Source organism: Ovis canadensis, chromosome 2 (assembly GCF_042477335.2).
Source record: "Ovis canadensis isolate MfBH-ARS-UI-01 breed Bighorn chromosome 2, ARS-UI_OviCan_v2, whole genome shotgun sequence".
Taxonomy (NCBI): Eukaryota; Metazoa; Chordata; class Mammalia; order Artiodactyla; family Bovidae; genus Ovis; species Ovis canadensis.
In genome coordinates, this window is record NC_091246.1 from 126,351,083 (window position 1) to 126,370,281 (window position 19,199).

Sequence of the window (19,199 nt, forward strand, 5' to 3'; positions counted from 1 at the left end):
CTACAACATGGCAGGCTTCCCTGTCCTTCAGCATTTCCTGGAGTTTGCTCAAACTCATGTCCATTGAATCAGTGATGCCATCCAGCCATCTCATCCTCTGTTGTCCTCTTCTCCTCCCGCCTTCAGTCTTTCCCAGCATCAGGGTCTTTTCCAATCAATTGGCTCTTCACATCAGGTGGCCAAAGTACTGGAGCATCTTATGACCAGGTAAAACTGGGCAAACCAGTCTTCATCTCTTTGATATGCATGAAGACGTCTAAGATCAAATCATATCGGTAGGTTCTTTTAAGCAACGTAGACTTCACTGAAAATAGCTGACAAAGATGATATTACCACGACCACACTCTGTCAATGTTTTACTGAAACCACTCAACAACAAAAAGGGTGAAATAAAAGAAACAAAAGCATTCCCATTTCTATACTGAAGCAAAAGGGAAACAGTGACCTGTACCTGTTTAATAGATTTACCTCTCTCCAAAATATGACTGAAAAGTTTACGGTAATCAGACTGCTAAGTAGCTTTAGTCGTGTCCAATTCTTTGAGACCATATGAGCTGTAGCGCACCAGGCTCCTCGGTCCATGGGATTCTCCAGGCAAGAATACTGGAGTGGGGTGCCATTTACTTCTCCAGAGGATCTTCCTGACCCACAGATAGAAACTATATCTCCTGCGGCTCCTGCACCATCGGCAGATTCTTTATCATTGAGCTTACTGGGAAGCCCCCAGCAATCAGAATGTGATGCTATATAAAGATGTTCTTTCCTCATCTCCTCACCAGTTTTATTTATCCAATGAACATTTATTGAAAATCTACTCAGTGCTCGGAACTGGAGATATAGGTGAAGAAATAGGCTTTGAATCTAGCAGAGGAATCAGACATGCGGACATATTATAACTTGTTATTATAAAAGCTAAAATAGATGTCATCTTATTAGGAGCTTGGGTCTAACTTAATTCTTAATTTCTAAACAGTAATATATTTAGACTATGTTAGTCACTGATGAAGAGAAACATTTTAGGTTCTTCTAAACTTTCAAAATATTTTCAATGGTATAACAACATTTTATTTTCAAAACAACTCTGTCCCATATGTAGGACTGTGTTTCCTTCTTTGGCAAAAAGAAAATCAATACAGTCCATAATGAGAGATACATTAGAAGCATGAGAATCAAGACTGCAACTCAGGAATTTTGACTATTTTCTTTTCATGACTAGAGGATAACACATCTAGTTTGCAAGCTAAAGCCCTGTGTAATAATTATCATTTTACTCCACACATTTTTGGTGAACTCTAAGTTTTTATTGATAATACTAGAAGAGAAAATCTCTTACCCATTGTCGCTAAAGCATGTTGTTTCTGAGAAAATTATTCTAAGCTATGAATTGCTCATTATCAAATAAAATGATGATGAAATTTATTTTTGTCCATTAGAACCTACCAAGAAAATTTTCTACAGAAGAAAACGGACACGGTGTGAAGTCTGAAAGCATGTATTAGGTGCATAAACACAATGAAAATTGCTCACTAATCAAGGATACCATACTTTTCAGCCCACTCACATCTTGCCAGCTGAATTATAAGTACAGCAATAATGGGCTTACTGTATATCTGAATTAGATAAAAACTGCATCACTTTCTTTGTGCTTGGTATGTAGTAAATCCTCAATAGATATATGGGAAAGATTTGGGCAAGAAATGGCAAAAAAAGAGTGCTAAAGAAAAATCTTATCAATAAGTCATCAAGTTCCATTGTGCCCAAAATCAAACAAATTAGAAAACAGCAACAATAATAAAACCACACACACATACACACACACACATAATTAAATAGAAGCAACACATACATTTCAAGACAAACTTGTCTCACATTTAAAATACTCTGACTCTGCTTTTTGCCAGTGCTATCTGTATAGACTTTGAGTATCTTCTCAGGGACTTGCAGATAAGTAATTCATCCAAGATAGAGACAACATTCTGGGATGCAGTCTTTATCACCTTTTAAACCTGAAAGAGCACTACCTACTCATAGATGTTACCATTATTGAATAAGTTTAACTCCCTTTATAAGCTGTTTATATATTTTAAGCCCTACCTATGGGCTGAACTAACCCATAAAGCAGTAAATGAAAATTAAGCTGGAAAGAAAAATGTGTGAATTGAATGAAAGCGAAAGTGAAGTCGTGTCCGACTTTTTGCGACCCTGTGGACTGTATCCTGCCAGGCTCCTCCATCCATGGGATTCTCCAGGCAAGAATACTGGAGTGGGTTGTCATTTCCTTCTCCAGGGGATCTTCCTGACCCAGGGATCGAACCCAGGTCTCCCGTATTGCACCAGACACTTTAACCTCTGAGCCACCAGGGAAGAAGATATAAGTGTCGAGAAGAGCCTCTAAAACTTAGTGAGGAACAATTATTTCTCATTTATTATTGATCATTTCATCAAGGCCAAAATACATGGATGGTCAACTGTGAGCAACATACTGGGCTAGTATTTGGGGTTCCCAAACTCTGTACTCCTTGTGCCAAAGTAATGTCTCACTATATGCAAACTAGCCATCTGTTTCTCCCCAAATGCCTGCCATGCCTTTAAATCCCATCTATGAGGGTCCTGCAGTCATCCTCCTGCTAAAAGTTTAAGCAACCAGGAAGCATTTGGCATAACTCTGAGCCTTTGAGGAGATCAGAGTGAGCACATGAGCTAAGACTATGCCTGCTAAGGTGTAAATGCAGACCTGATGTAAAAGCTCCACGAAAAACAAAACAATAGGGGGTTACCTGGACCACATGCTCTACACTTGGCTCTCACAGGAAGAGCATCAGGCTATTTGGAGCAGAAAATAAGACACAGGGTGAAGATTCTTGATAGATGTTATGAGGCGATAGAACTCATGAAAAATAACGACTATGAGTGATCAGAAACTGAGTGAGAAGAAAGGAGAGAAATATACAAAGAGAGGGGGCTGGAGTGGCAAGAAAAGCAGACTTCATTGCGGCAGCAGAGAGTCAACTCTGTCACTAGGGGGCGGGGGGCGGAGAGGGAATCAGCTCAGAGCTGTACTGATTGCTTCACATTTCTGAATCTCAGTCCATTTCCCTGGCTCCCCTTAATAGCTGGATACATGACTGGGACTTCTGTCTTCTTCATTCCCAAATATAACCTTACTGAGGAAACCTGACTGAGCCTTTTCCTTGTATCAGTTCAGTTCAGTTGCTCAGTGGTGTCTGACTCTTTGTGACCCCATGAACCACAGCAGGCCAGGCCTTCCTGTCCATCACTAACTCCCAGAGTTCACCCAAACCCACCGGGAGCCAAACGGGAGATCCCACCCATGACAAGGTCATGCAGAAGAGGCTTGATGGGGAAGGCAGAATCAGGACTCGAGGGACTCCCTGGATCGATTCCACCCATGACAAGGTCATGCAGAGAGACCTGACGAAGGTGGATCAGGACTCGAGGGATCCCCTGGACCTGCTCGAGCATCTACCCCGAAACCAAAATTTGTCCGTCTTACTATATTATGCTTTTCGCCAAACTCTTCTGATATTAATGGGGGCTGTCCCCAACCACCTTTCTCTGAAGGAAATCAACTTAGAACTCTAGTTAATAAGTCTCCTGGGCATGATAAGAGTGTTTCAATTCAAACCCCTCTGATAGCTTTCTAGCTTGCCTGATAGGTTTATCCGGACCCTTACAACTACACATGTGATTGTTTACAGCCTCCCAACCATGAGAGGCATGGGAAGCTTAAAACATTCTAGGAATGTAGAGCCTTTTGAGGAGTTAAAAATTATTAGAATAGAACTGGTTAAGGGTTTCATTGTTGAGCCAATACTTGCCACCAAGTTTTCATATCTTTCGTTGTGTACCTGGGAGTGCATTAATTAATACAGTTGATATATAGACATATAAGTAAGTAGCCTTGATATTTACAACATTAAACCTTGAGTTAATAAATTCCTTGCTTGTTATAGCCCACTGCACCTTTGTCCTATAGGAGTGCAACTTTATCTAGTGCTTTCAGGGAGTGGCGCTAGACTTTAGAAGAATCACCTTTAGAGAAAATAAGTTTTCTTGTTAACTAATCTTTATCAGAAAGAAGGGTCACAAAATGTTAGCAGTCCTCCTGGCCAGAAGATGATGTAAATCATGTAAAACTTCTGCATATGGAAAGGTATGCAGAAAGAAAGCCTGGTCTCGATAAGGGTCAGGACTGCTGACCCTGCATGACTCTGCATCTTCCATTATTCTCTACATACAGCTCAAGGTATATAAGCTCCCCTGGAAAATAAAGTTGTGGCCCTCGCCCACTGAAGCTTGGTCTCCCCGTGTCTTTCTTTCTCTTTATTTTCAGGCTGATTCTCTGGAGCACAGGGGCCCTCTGAGTTCACTCTCCCGCCCGGGCTTCTAACACCCACGCGAGAGGGAGCCCAAGGTGGGGCACCTTCCGCTATCCAAAATGGCGCCTGTGGCCTACATGAACAGTGCAAGTCCCTTCTCTGGGGCTTTATTGGCTTTCTCTGCAAACCAACGAATATCAGCCTCTTTCTCTCCTCTATTCTATTAACTGCAAATTCTTTCCTTATCTCTCTCTATATCTACACATCTCTCTCGCTTCACCGTCCACACTTCGGATACCCTGGATCCTACCAGGGCTGGACCCCAGTACAAACACATATCCATTGAGTCAGTGATGCCATCCAGCCATCTCATCCTCTGTCATCCCCTTCTTCCTTGCATCAAAAACAAAAAACAAAAACGAATTCTTGTGTATGGGCCCCAGAGTCACTTAAGGAATGAATCTTAAAACTACAAATGAACAAAACTTCACCATATATAACACTGTAAAAATGATATTTTTACTGTATAAAATTAATACATTCTCAAAACAGTAATGACGAAGAAGCTGAAGTTGAACGGATCTATGAAGACCTACAAGACCTTTTAGAAGTTACACCCTGAAAAAATGTTCTTTTCATTATAATGAACTGGGATGCAAAAGTAAGAAGTCAAGAAACACCTGGAGTAACAGGCAAATTTGGCCTTGGAGTACAGAATGAAGCAGGGAAAAGGAGAATAGAGATTGGCCAAAAGAAAGCACTGGTCATAGAAAACACCCTCTTCCAACAATACAAGAGAAGACTACACAAGGAAATAACCAGATGACCAACACCAAAATCAGACTGATTATATTCTTTGCAGCCAAAGATGGGGAAGCTGTATACAGTCAGCAAAAACAAGACCGGGAGCTGACTGTGGCTCAGATCATGAACTCTTTATTGCCAAATTAAGACTGAAATTGAAGAAAGTAGGGAAAACCGCTAGACCATTCAGGTATGACCTAAATCAAATCCCTTATGATTATACAGTGGAAGTGAGAAATAGAGTTAAGGGCCTAGATCTGATAGACAGAGTGTCTGATGAACTATAGATGGAGGTTTCTTACATTGTACTGGAGGCAGGGATCAAGACCATCCCTATGGAAAAGAAATGCAAAAAAGCAAAATGGCTGTCTGAGGAGGCCTTACAAATAGCTGAGAAAAGAAGAGAAGTGAAAAGCAAATGAGAAAAGGAAAGATATACCCATTTGAATGCAGAGTTCCAAAGAATAGCAAGGAGAAATAAGAAAGCCTTCCTCAGTAATCAGTGCAAATAAATAGAGGAAAATAATAGAATGGCAAAGACTACAGATCTCTTCAAGAGAATGAGAGATACCAAGGGAACGTTTCATGCAAAGATGGGGTCAATAAAGGACAGAAATGGTATGGACCTAACAGAAGCAGAAGATATTAAGATGTGGCAAGAATATACAGAAGAACTGTACAAAAAAGATCTTCACAACTTCAGATAATCATGATGGTGTGATCCTTCACCTAGAGCCAGACATCCTGGAATGTGAAGTCAACTGGGCCTTAGGAAGCATCACTATGAAGGAAGCTAGTGGACGTGATGGAATTCCCGTTCAGCTATTACAAATCCTAAAAGATGATGCTGTGAAAGTGTTGCACTCAATATGCCAGCAAATTTGGAAAACTCAACAGTGGCTACAGGACTGGAAAAGGTCAGTTTTCATTCCAATTCCAAAGAAAGGCAATGCCAAAGAATGCTCAAACTACCACACAATTGAACTCATCTCACACGCTAGTAAAGTAATACTCAAAATTCTCCAAGCCAGGCTTCAGCAATATGTGAACTGTGAACTTCCAGATGTTAAAGCTGGTTTTAGAAAAGGCAGAGAAACCAGAGATCAAATTGCCAACATACGCTGGATCATTGAAAAAGCAAGAGAGTTCCAGAAAAACATCTATTTCTGCTTTATTGACTATGCCAAAGCCTTTGGCTGTGTGGATCACAATAAACTGGAAAATTCTTCAACAGCTGGGAATACAGGCCATCTGATCTACCTCTTGAGAAATCTGTATGCAGGTCAGGAAGCTACAGTTAGACCTGGACATGGAACAACAGAGTGGTTCCAAATAGGAAAAGGAGTATGGCAAGGCTGTATATTGTCACTGTGCTTATTTAACATATATGCAGAGTACATCATGAGAAACGCTGGGCTGGATGAAGGACAAGCTGAATTCAAGACTGCCAGGAGAAATATCAATAACCTCAGATATGCAGATGACACCACCCTTATGGCAGAAAGTGAAGAAGAACTAAAGAGCCTCTTGATGAAAGTGAAAGAGGAGAGTGAAAAAGTTGGTTTAAAGCTCAACATTCAGAAAACGAAGACCATGGCATCTGGTCCCATCACTTCATGGCAAATAGATGGGGAAACAGTGAAAACAATGGCTGACTATTTTGGGGGCTCCAAAATCACTGCAGATGGTGATTGCAGCCATGAAATTAAAAGACGCTTACTCCTTGGAAGGAAAGTTATGGCCAACCTAGATAGCATATTAAAAAGCAGAGACATTACTTTGCCAACAAAGGTCCGTCCAGTCAAGGCTATAGTTTTTCCCATGGTCATGTATGGATGTGAGAGTTGGACTGTGAAGAAAGCTGAGCGCCAAAGAATTGATGCTTTTGAACTGTGGTGCTGGAGATTCTTGAGAGTCCCGTGGGCTGCAAGGAGATCCAACCAGTCCATCCCAAAGAAAATATGCCTCCTGGGTGTTCATTGGAAGGACTGATGTTGAAGCTGAAACTCTAATACTTGGGCCACCTGATGAGAAGAGCTGACTCACTGGAAAAGACCGTGACGCTGGTAAAGACTGAAGGCAGGAGGAGAAGGGGAGGACAGAGGATGAGATGGTTGAATCGCATCACCAACTCAATGGAGATGAGTTTGAGTAGACTCCTGGAATTGGTGAACAGGGAGGCCTGGCATGCTGTGGTCCATGGCGTCACAAAGAGTCAGACACAACTGAGCGACTGAACTGAAGTGAACTGATTGAAAAGGAAAGAGTCACACAAATTATCATAGCTCAAGTCATTGGAAATAGTGTACTCCAAAAAAGAAAATTTGCCTCCATTAGCTACAGCTAATTCAAAGCAAAAACAAACAAACAAATCTGTTATGATGTTTTATTCTTTTTTAGAATAATAAAGCAGGCAATTTAGCTATGTCTTCTGTGTTTCCTTTTTATGTGTAAAACATTTTTATTTAAATCAAGGCTAAATGAAATGTATTCATAGACTGTATCAATATAGCAAAAAATATAGTACATTATTTTCAATTTTAGGGATCTTCCAACACCAAGATAGTTCAGGCATTTTTCCTACATTATCTTTTTTTACATATTAGATTTTATTTTCCTATGTTATAAAAATTCGATGCAGAATCTTTACTGTACTTAAAAATCATATCTTGCACCTGGGAAGAAGGAAGGAATATGAGGAAAAGGGAAAGAGAGGGTCAAAGGGAGAAGAAGAGAGGGTAGTACATAGAAAGAATGTAAAGGAGAAATACAAGGATGCAATGAGGGGACGAGAACAGAGGCAGAGGACAAATGGTTACAGCATGCCTTGGAGCATCACCACATCCTTACTCCAGGCTTCATGTCAGGTTGCTGTACAACCACTCTGGAGCTGAAGTATGGAAGGGCAGAGAGCAAACAGGCTTTCCGTTTCTCAGTCATTGATGTTGGTCACTCATCTTACTGACTGAAGGTCATGCCCATTGCTCTGACTCACAATCCCCTGCCTCCTGAAGCTGCCCACTCTGGTGAGGATACAGACACCTACTTTCCTAGTCATGTATCTCTTCTCTAGGCTTCAATATATAACTGTTACAAACTTGGTACCTGGTCTGGGTTCCTAGGATAGTACTGTACTACTTTCACACCTCTAGAACTAAAACTTGACAAATAAATCTTATTTTATGACATGGGCTTACCTAGACTTCAAAATAAAAGCAAAACAACAAACACCTGTGAAAGCCCAGGGAACACATGTATGAAACACCATCTGATTCTCCATGGCTGTGCCAGACCCACAAGTGGATGATCTCTCTTGCTTCATCCTGAACTCCTGTAGTTAATCCATTTTCTCAAAAGTGCCTGGAGGCAGTCTAAGGTAACCTCGGACACCATGGTACTCTCCACTCACTGGAACTCCACTGTCTACCCTATGTTTGAGGCAACTTCCCCAGCCCCTGGCCTTTCCTTTACCTTTCCCAGTCAGTTCACACAAACACTAAGAGAAAAATCTTAACTAAAATTAATTTATCTAAGCAATATTTATTGTGAGTTGGGGTTATGTCCAGACAGTAGTGATACAGTGATGAACATGACAAATAACCAGTCCTCAAATAATTTATGTTCTATTTATCTGTATATATAAACTAAAATCTAACTACATACAAAGGTAAAATCATTGTCTGTTTGTTACTACAATATATAAAAACCTGTGCGCTCTCTTCCTAGAGACAGACTGCTCCAAATTAGTTGGGTTTCATTCGAACATGCTGAAGTTCCATGAACCTGGTACTCTGAACATGCTTCTTGGGATATGAAATCTTCACTTTCCACTGTGAATTCTCTCACAGACATCTCTGTGCCAATAAACTACCCAGGTAATCCTGGGAATCTGAAAGTGTTTTCAGTGGGCACTTCTCCTCCATGTAACTTCCCCTCCCTGTGAACCCCACATGCCAACAGGACTTTTTCTGGAATTTGCAAGCCTTGCATTGCAAAAGAGCTTTCAATTACTTGAACACCATCAGCAGGATGATCCAATAGGAGACAATAAAGATTTGTTGAACTATAGCAAATGATTCTTCTGAGTAACACACAGGGTGGAAGGCTAGTTTTAAATAAGACAGATGATAAAGTAACAGTAGCCTCCATTAAGCCTATTGCATATAGATTGAAGATTTTTAATATACCTTTTAAAAAACTGCAATATTAGATTTGGTATGTTTACTACAACACAGTCTATACCAGTCAATATTACACAAGCGTATGAAGTATACCTAGCAGGATCACTGCCACTAATAAGCTCCCAAAGGTGTCACAAACTGTACAGGTCTAAATAAACCCTAATCTTCGTGACTGCCAAAGCTGCTCTGCTTCCAAATTTTTCACCTAGGAAAATGTTGCCAGCTCGTCAAGTTACATCAAATTTCTTCTCTTTGCTCAACTCCCTATATCCTATCACCAGATCATGTCCATTTTATTTTCAAAAGAGCTCTAGACTCTATTGCATCTTCTCCATTGTGTCTGCACTTCCCTAGTAACACTGAACCTTGAAAACTAGACTAAATTTCCTTACCTGTATATTTCCCCCAGATCTTGCTCTATAGCTTGGAAATCCATATCTTGATTTCCGCCCATCCCCTATTAACTATCCTTCAGTGCATCCTTGGAATATGCAGGAAAAAATTTATATTCCTCCATAATTTTGTCCCCATTAACACTGCTAAACCCCACTCTCATCAACCATGACTTGATGAGCATCCATTGCTTTCAATAATTTCTGTCCAATGGATTCAATTCCCTGAATGACCACAAAGTTATTGCAAAACATCTATGAATCCACAAGTACAACAAGCATCTTCTATAGACTAAAAATGTCATATATGGAGATACTATAATTGTGTAAATATACACAATTGTGTAATTTTTACACAAATGTATAAAAATAAACTTTTAAAAGTATCAAAGTGAAATAGATGTCATAAGTCTGAATCATCACAAGTGACAAAAATTTTTCTAAAAAAAAACAGGCAATATGTTAATAGAAAAGATATTAAGAATTGGAAAGGAGATAATTTTTCAAAATTTAGTATTCTATCACTTTTAGGAAATCAAGAGTGGAAAGGACTTTCCAATCACTTAGACAGCTCAATCTTCCACCAGTCTTTAAAATCCATGTGCTTTTTTTTTTTTCTTTAACTAGACAGAACCCACCTCCTGTTACACATCAGTTTTTTTGTTTTTTGTTTTTTTCTGTTTCTACTCTTTTCCTTTAACTGGTTGGAAGTAAGTGAGGATAATTCTCCAGGTGCTTCAATTGTCACATATTTGATAGAATAAGTCACTGTGCACATCAAAGGAATCAAAGAATGTTCTACTCTTTTGGCCAATATTACCTAGCAGCCTTCTAAATCAGATCATCGAGAAAGAAATGAAAAGAATGTCTCAATGTTCAGAGGCTTGCGAAAGAAACACAATAACTTAATGCCTTGGCATATGATTGTATGTAGGTACTCTTTCTGTGAAAGGCCTGGAGTTATTGATGAATATAAATTTAAGACTTTAGAAGAACAAGAACAGACTTATTTCTAAGTCCCTCAAGCACTAATAAGGAAATAAAATTCACATCTGTTCAATGTCAAAAAGAATCATAAGCATCCAGTATTTTGTTTTGTTTATAAACATGTGCAGGTGAGTAAGACATCATCAATTATACCACCTGCAGAAATAAGTCAATTACACGTGTAGAACACTGTTTCTCAAAATGAATTCTGAGAAACGTTAGTTCTATAAAATGCAGGTGTTTTACACACACACACACACACACACATACACACCTTCAGTCAGAAGGTTTCCATAGTCAAATATGTTTGGAAAACATTCGGATAAATTTAAACACTGTTTTTACCGTGTTACTTCTCATATTTTTAAAATACTTTTATATACATATATATTTTAGGTTTATCATAAAAGGTTTACTATATCAGTCCTCGTCCTTTTCAAGTTTTTTTTTTTTTTTAAGTTTACTTTATTTTACTTTACAATACTGTATTGGTTTTGCCATACATTGACATGAATCTGCCACGGGTGTACATGTGTTCCCAATCCTGAATCCCCCTCCCACCTCCCTCCCCAAGCAAGGTGACAAGACAGCCTTCAGAATGGGAAAAAATAATATTTTTATATATTTTGAGGTTCCAAAAGTATATCATAATATGATTCCTTATTTTATTTCACCAAGAAAACACTTCTCCTTAGAGTATCTTCAGAGTTTTATTCATAGTGGTTTTATTTTTAGTGATCTCAGAAAAATGAGAAGATAGAGTTCGTTTCATGATTAATAATTTTATTTCCAGAAAATACGTCATTTATTACAACTAAACTCTTGATTAGAATGCAGAAGGATCTGACATGCAAGTAGTCATAAGCATATAAAATCAAATTCACAAAGAAGCCATTAAATAATTTTTATTTTTAAAAATTGAGCTAACAATATATATCAGCATTCATAGAGGACATTTTGCCATTAAGAAGGAAAGAGAATTAAATTTGAAAAGACAGGTAATCATGAAGGAAACTAGGTTTTGTTCAAAGTCCCTTTGAATTAAGAGAAAAATTATTGAATATAAATGACATGTATATTTTCTTAAAAGAAACATACCTCCTCCCCATTAAAACGGGATAATTATTAGCATATACGTCAAAGACATGGTGAACACCTAGTTATTTTCTAAGCCAGATTACCAAAAGCTTCCTGCGTGTGTCAGTTTGCCCCAATGTTTTTTTTCTCATGTAGTTAATCTACAGAAAAGAACAATTAGGATTTGCTTCAGGCGTGAACACCTGACAAATCATAACAAACATCAAATGCAGAATGTCCAAAAATATTCTCCATATTTTTTCTGTAATGATATTAATGATAAAGTCATAATAATCTTTTCAAAATGCACATAAGGTCTAGTCATTGGTGGCTTCTGCTCCCACTACAGGCGTACAGGCCATACATAAGCTGTTCCATGTTTTCGCTCTCAAGCTCTCTCTCTTCCTCTCCCTCCCTTCCTTCCTTCCCCTTTTTCTTCCTCCTCCAATCCATCCACAGTAGTCTTCTTTCTCTCTTTCAAACAAGCTAGGGTCTTTCCTGTCTTAGGGTCTTTGCATTACCTTTTCCCTAGACATTCATGTAGCTCAAGCACCTTCCCATCATTCAACCTTCTATTCAAAGGTCACCACATCCAAAATACGGTTCTAGTTGGACCGCTGCTCTATAAAACTCCACTCCCTCCTCTCTTACCCTGGCTTACTTTCCTTTCTAGTGCTTCTCAGTCACCTAAATTTTCATTTCTTTACTGTCTGCTTTCTTAACTAAAATGAGAAAGAGACCTTTTAGCTTTTCTCTCTACTCCTTAAACACACGCTTTTCAAATCTACTTGTAAATCAGAAACCCTAAAAGGTTTTCAGATGTACAAATGCCTGGGCTCTATGCATTTCTAACTTAAATAGTATGAAATAAGGCTTACACATGTGTTTCTTGAAAATGACTACAGAGAAAGCTGTCTGGGACATAGTAGTGAATAAATGGAGGAGTAATTGAAATAAACAAAGAGCCTACTTCCTATCAGATACATTTACAGGGATCTCTCCCTGACCATGCATTGGTTAAAAATCCGCCTTCCAATGCAGTGGACATCAGTCTGATCCCTGATCAGGGGAAAAAAAATCCCACATGCCACGGCCATCTAAACCCGCATACAACCACTGACCCTTTTAACCACTACAGCTGGAGAGAAGGCCCATGCACCGCAACTAAGATGCTGTGTGCCACAACTAAGATCCAGTGCAGCCAGCTAAATAGATAACATCATTTAAAAAAATTTTAAAAACACATTTACAGGACAGACCATATTTTGAATGCTGCATACAATATTTAGCATTTAGTATCTAATGGCCAAGATATCTATATCATCTGCTCAATATTACACAATACAACAACAGTTGAGAAAGGCAAAGAGCTTCAAATTGTTAATTTGTTGGGGAAAATAATTAAGTTTTCAAGTTTATGTCACCATAAAAGAGGAGCTCTGTCCAAGACTTCACTGAATAATAATAGCCTACAGTTGTGTGGTAATTCTGGATATGTTAAAACCAAGACTGTTATTTGAACTACTTATTTTTCAGTTTTTATAACTTGATAATAAAATTAAATATCAACTTCCACAATAAAATTTCCAGAAGGCAATTTGTATCTTATTGCCCTGCAACAAAGTAAGCAGGTCATAGCCTCCAATCCTTCTAAAAACAGCAGCCAAACAGTTTCCACTTCACCTCTTCCTCCAGCATCTCACCAGACAAGAGCACTGTCAAGGGTACAGGGATCAAACAGTGTACAGCCTGACCCAACCAAAACCCAAATGGCTCACCACCGACTCAGTCAACATCAATAATTAAATCAGTCTGCCTGTTGAATTAGAGTAAAGGTTTCACAGGCGAGAGCAGTTCTTACTGCCAAATGGCTTTCCACAATTTGACACATCCAAGATTTGGTGCCAGAAAAGGTGATGAAAACCTCAGGATGTTTCTAGTAGAGGAAATTTTCATTGTGTGAAAGCATTAAAAGAAAATGCAGAGTTGTTTATAGTGCTCAATCAGGATTCTTTAAAAGCCATGCTGAATACATATAGACTTCTGGGGCTGCGATTTGAAAGTCTTTCTTTTTAAAAATTATTAGCAGTTCAGAGTAGAAGTGAAGCCTGTTTTGGTCAGAAACATTTTTAATCATGAGTGACATTGCTTATAACTAGAGAATCTGAGAATGAACTAGGTAAAATCATCAAAGTAAACCAGTGGGGCACTAACTACAGGATGTCAAAGAGAATTGGAGATCAAGAGGCACTGGAGCTTATTTCCAAGGGGGAAACAAAATTCCCCAACATCGAAGAGTTCACATTGCATTACAAAATGTCAACAAATCTTGATAATCAAGACTTTTTTAAAGCAACCATAGCCATAAAACATGGAACAATCACAAAATAAACACTGACAGCCACTACATTTAGCTAGCCCAGAACCTTTTTCCTGCTCTATTTACTTAGCTAGTCTTTCCTTTCTGTGATAATGACTCTGATACATAACCTTGCACAGTTCCTAATGCTTACTAATGTATATAAGCGACATCTCAATTTGAGTTCACTTTTTTCTTTTTATTACAGCACATTTGCTTTACAATGTTGTGCTAATTTCAGGTGTACAGCAAAATGATTTAGTTACACACACTTTTTAATATTCTGTTCTCTTATAGTTTCCTATGCTATACAGTAGGTCCTTGTTGGTTATCTATTTTACATATAACAGTGTGTATATGTTAATTTCAAACTTTTAATGTACCCTCCCCACTTTCCCCTTTAGTAACTGTAACTGTGTTTTCTAGGCCTGCGAGTCTCTTGCTGTTTTGTAAATAAGTTCATTTGTATCTTTTTAGTTGTTATTGTTCAGTTGCTATGTCTGACGCTTCGTGACTCCATTGACTGCAGCACACCAATCTCCCCTGTCCTCCTCTTTCTTTTTTAGATTCCACATATCCGATATCTGTCTTTGTTTGTCTTACTTCACTTAGTATGATAATCTCTAGGTCCACCCAAGTTGCTGCAAATGGCATTTTTCATTATTTTCTATGGCTGTAATATTCTACTGCATATGTACATCAAACTAGTCAACCCAGGTAGTGCTAGTGGTAAAGAACCCACCTGCCAGTACAGGAGACATGAGAGACTCGGGTTTGATACCTGAGTGGAGAAGATCCCCTGGAAGAGGGCATAGCAACCTACTCTAGTATTCTTGCCTGGAGAATCCCCATAGACAGAGGAACCTGGTAGGCTACAGTCTATAAGGTCACAAAGAGTCAGACACAACTGAAGCAACTTAGCACACAAAGTCAGTCCTAAAGGAAATCAACCCTGAATATTCATTGGAAGGACAGATGCTGAAGCTGAAGCTCCAATACTTTTGCCACCTGATGTGAAGAGCCAACTCATTGGAAAAGACCCTGATGCCAGGAAAGATTGAGGATAGGAGAAGAAGGGGGTGAAAGATGATGAGATGGTTGGATGGCATCACCAACTCAATGGACATAAGTCTGAGAAACTTGGGAGATAGTGAAGGACAGGGAAGATTGGTGTGCAGCAGTTCATGAGGTCACAAAGAGTCAGACACGACGTAGTGTCTGACTGAAGAATCATATACATACATACCAAGTTGTTTTTTTTTCCCCCCCCTAGGGGGAGTGCAAATGCTGTCCCCAGCTGACAGAAGCTATGCAGTCAAGTTTCCCACATTTGGGGAAATCATAGGAATCAGTACACCTTCAGTTCAATGGAAAACCACCTTGTGATCATACCACTTCTTTATCCATTCATTTGTCGATGAACATCTGGGTTACTTCCATGTCTTGGCTATTGTAAATAGTGCTGCGATAAACATTGTGTTGCACGTGTCTTTCCAAATTATACTTTTCTCCAGATGTATGCCCAGGAGTGGGATTGCAGGATCATATGGTAACTCTATTTTTAGTTTTTTAAGGAATCCCTATACTGTTTTCCATAGTGGCTGCACCAATTTATTGATACATTCTCACCAACAGTGTAAGGGAGTTCCTTTTCCTCCACACCCTCTCCAACATTTATTGTCTATAGACTCTTTGATGATGGTCATTCTGACTGGAGTAATGTGATATCTCATTGTAGTTTTGATTAGCATTTTTCTCTAACCAGTAGAGAAAAAAAAAAACTACTTATTTTCTCTAATAAGTATAGACGTTAAGCATTTTTTCATGTGTCTGTTGGCCATTTGTATGTCTTCTTTGGAGAAATGTCTATTTAGATCCTCTGCCCATTTTTTTTTTATTGGATTGTTTTATTGACAATGAGTTGTATTGAACTGTTAGTATATTTTAGAAATTAATTCATTGTTGGTTGCATCATTTGCAAATCCAAATCCAATATTACCATTTATGTCATGTGAAAAAAACATTATAAGGAAAAATAACAATCAATTATTCTAGGCCTATCATCTCTCTTCAGGGAAATTAAATACTAAATGGGCATCATTTTTAAATTCATATAGCTCATATCCATAACTAATAAGCCATTTTTATACACACCACTTTTATTCAAAACAATATAATCAAAACCTTATTAAACGTTTTGATTTTGCAGGTTGTAGAATCATGAGGCAAGCATAATAACAAATGTATTTTTTAACCTGCTAGAGGAGAAAAGCATTCTAAAAAAATTGGTTTCGATCGATAGATAATTTGAGTTGGTAGGTAAGAGCTTATGTCACTGTTTACATTCTCATTTCAGGGGCTGTTAAACATAATCATAGTACCATTTATTTCTCCTCCATAGCTTGTATCACTCTGAAGCCTAATTAATTATCAGTGACTAACTACATCTGTTTTACTCACTGTTATATTTCCAATATTTGGTACAATGCCTGGCATGTAATCATAATTCAAAACAAACCTGTTGAAAGAGTAAATTAATGTTAAAATATATATAAGAAGTGAAAACAGGGTGGCAGCATATCAGTTTGTAGGTACCCTGAAATACATACTTGAAACTTTTATATATTTCTTTGGCATCCAAGTCTAATTTAAAATATTAGATTTATCTATAAAAATTATCTTTGATAAGCCTTCCAACATATCTTTGTAACTATCTGATAACTATGTTGGCATTTAAAGAAATCAAAAGGAATTTTTGATCTCTTCTCAAAATAAAACGTCCTAAAAGCCAAAAGAATATACTTGAATCCATTATCCACTATATAGGGCTTCCCAGGTGGTGCTAGTGTTAAAGAACCTGCCTGCCAATGAGGAGACATAAGAGATACAGGTTCCATCCCTGGATCAGGAGGATCCCCTGGAGAAGGGCATGGCAATGCACTCCAGTATTCTTGCCAGGAGAATTCCATGGACAGAGGAGCCTGGTCAGCTATGGTTCATAGAGTCACAAAGAGTTAGATATGACTGAAGAGATTTAGCACACATGCATCCACTATATAACTGAGATACTAGACTGCTTATTTTTTTAAATGTACTAATCACTCAATGTTTTCTGATTAGAAATGGATGTCCAAAAGATGCTCAAGCATCAGTAATCATCAGAAGAATGCAAATCAAAATCACAGTGAGATATCATCTCATACTTGTTAGAATGGCTATTATTAAAAAGAGAGAGAGAGAGAGATAACAAATGGTGGCAAGGATATGGGAATATATTGATGGGAATATAAATTGGCGCAGCCACTGTGGAAAAACATATTCAAGGTCCTCAAAAAATTAAAAGAACTCTATATGATTCAGCAATTCCACTTCTGAGTATTTATTTGAAGAAAACAAAAACAGTAACTTAAAAAGATATCTGCACTGTTGTATTCATTGCAGCATTATTTACATAAGCCAAAATATGGAAACGACCCAAGTGTCCATCAACAGACAAATGGATAAGGAAAATGTGAGACATATAATTCAGCCATAAAAGAGAATGAAATCTGGCCAATTGAGACAACGTAGTGAGAGCTTGAGGGCATTATGCTAAGTGAAATAACTTGGGCTGAGAAAAACAAATACTATATGATTTCACTTAAATACGGAATCTTAAAGAGGCAAAAACAAAGTTGTAGATACAGAGAACAGACTGATGGTTTCCTAAACCAGAAAGTGGGCAGCAGGCAAAATGAATGAATGAAGAGGATCAAAAGTTATAAACTTAGTTACAAAATAAATAAGTCACAGAGATGTATAGCATGACAACTGTAGTTAATAAAACTGTATTGCATATTTGAGAGTTGCAAACAGAGTAGATCACAAAAATTCTCATCTCAAGAAAAAATAACCTGTAACTGTGTATGGTAATGGGTATTAACTAGACTTACTGTTGTGATCATTTCACTATGCATCCAGATGTCAAAAAGTTATGTTGTACAGTTGAAATTAATAGGCTGTTATATGTCAATTGTATCTCATATTTAAAAAAAGAAATAAAATCTAACAGATTAAATATATATACATATATATCTCCAATGTTCATGCTTTTAATCAAACAATAAATGTTGTAAATAATGGCCTCAAACACAATTGATATTAGAAACCATCTTATGGTCTTTTTCTTCATGTAAAACACTGTGCAAGAAGTAAGTAGTCTTAAATTTTATAATATGCAAATTCTATTCTAATGTTATTGTTGTTCAGTTGCTAAGTCATGTCCAACTCTTCGCAACCTCATTAACTGCAGCATACCAGGTTCCTCTGTCCTCCACTATCTCCTGGAGTTTGCTAAAACTTTTGTCATTCAACCATCTCATCCTCTACCACCCCTTATCCTCCTGCCCTCAATCTTTCCCAGAATCAAGGTCTTTTTCAATTAGGTGGCTCTTTGCTATCAGATAGCCAAAGTATTGGAGCTTCACCTTCAGCATCAGTCCTTCCAATGAGTATTCAGGACTGATCTCCTTTAGGATGGACTGGTTTGATCTCCTTGTAGTCCAAGGGACTCTCAAGAGTCTTCTTCAATACCACAGCTCAAAATCACTCAGCCTTTCCTATGGTCTATCTGTCACATCTGTACATGACTACTGGAAAAACCAATACTTTGACAATTTGAAGTGTCGGGGATGTTCAGCTTTAAGGGATCCAATATGTTACTCTTTTCTTTTCTGTGCCATTTCTCAAGGATTCTCTATGCCTTATCAGTTCCTGGAAAAGATGAACAAGCAGAGCTGCATGCAGTTCTGAGGACTGAGATCATGAGAAGGGGAACCTGCTTAGATTCCTTTCAGGGACTCCCTTGAGTGACTCCCTTCAGTGACCTTACTTAAATGTAATCTATTCAGTTATGCCCCTCTTACTCAGGATATGGAATGCTTTCTGGCCCTTTGAAGACTGTTATTTGCTTGGCTTTGTTTTTGCTCAGATTTTTTTTTTTTTTTTTTTACTGCCTAAAGCTTCCTTGTATGAAGATACATAAACATGTATTTCTGCAAATAAAGCACCCTTGTTTCAC

General features: G+C 38.1%; 1 protein-coding gene across 16 annotated transcripts in view; it reads right to left on the bottom strand.

The window, feature by feature from the left end:
• Nucleotides 1-19,199, bottom strand: part of GULP1 (GULP PTB domain containing engulfment adaptor 1) — a 329,862-nt gene that overhangs the window by 213,673 nt on the left and 96,990 nt on the right. The gene's annotated exons all lie outside the window — the stretch shown is intronic.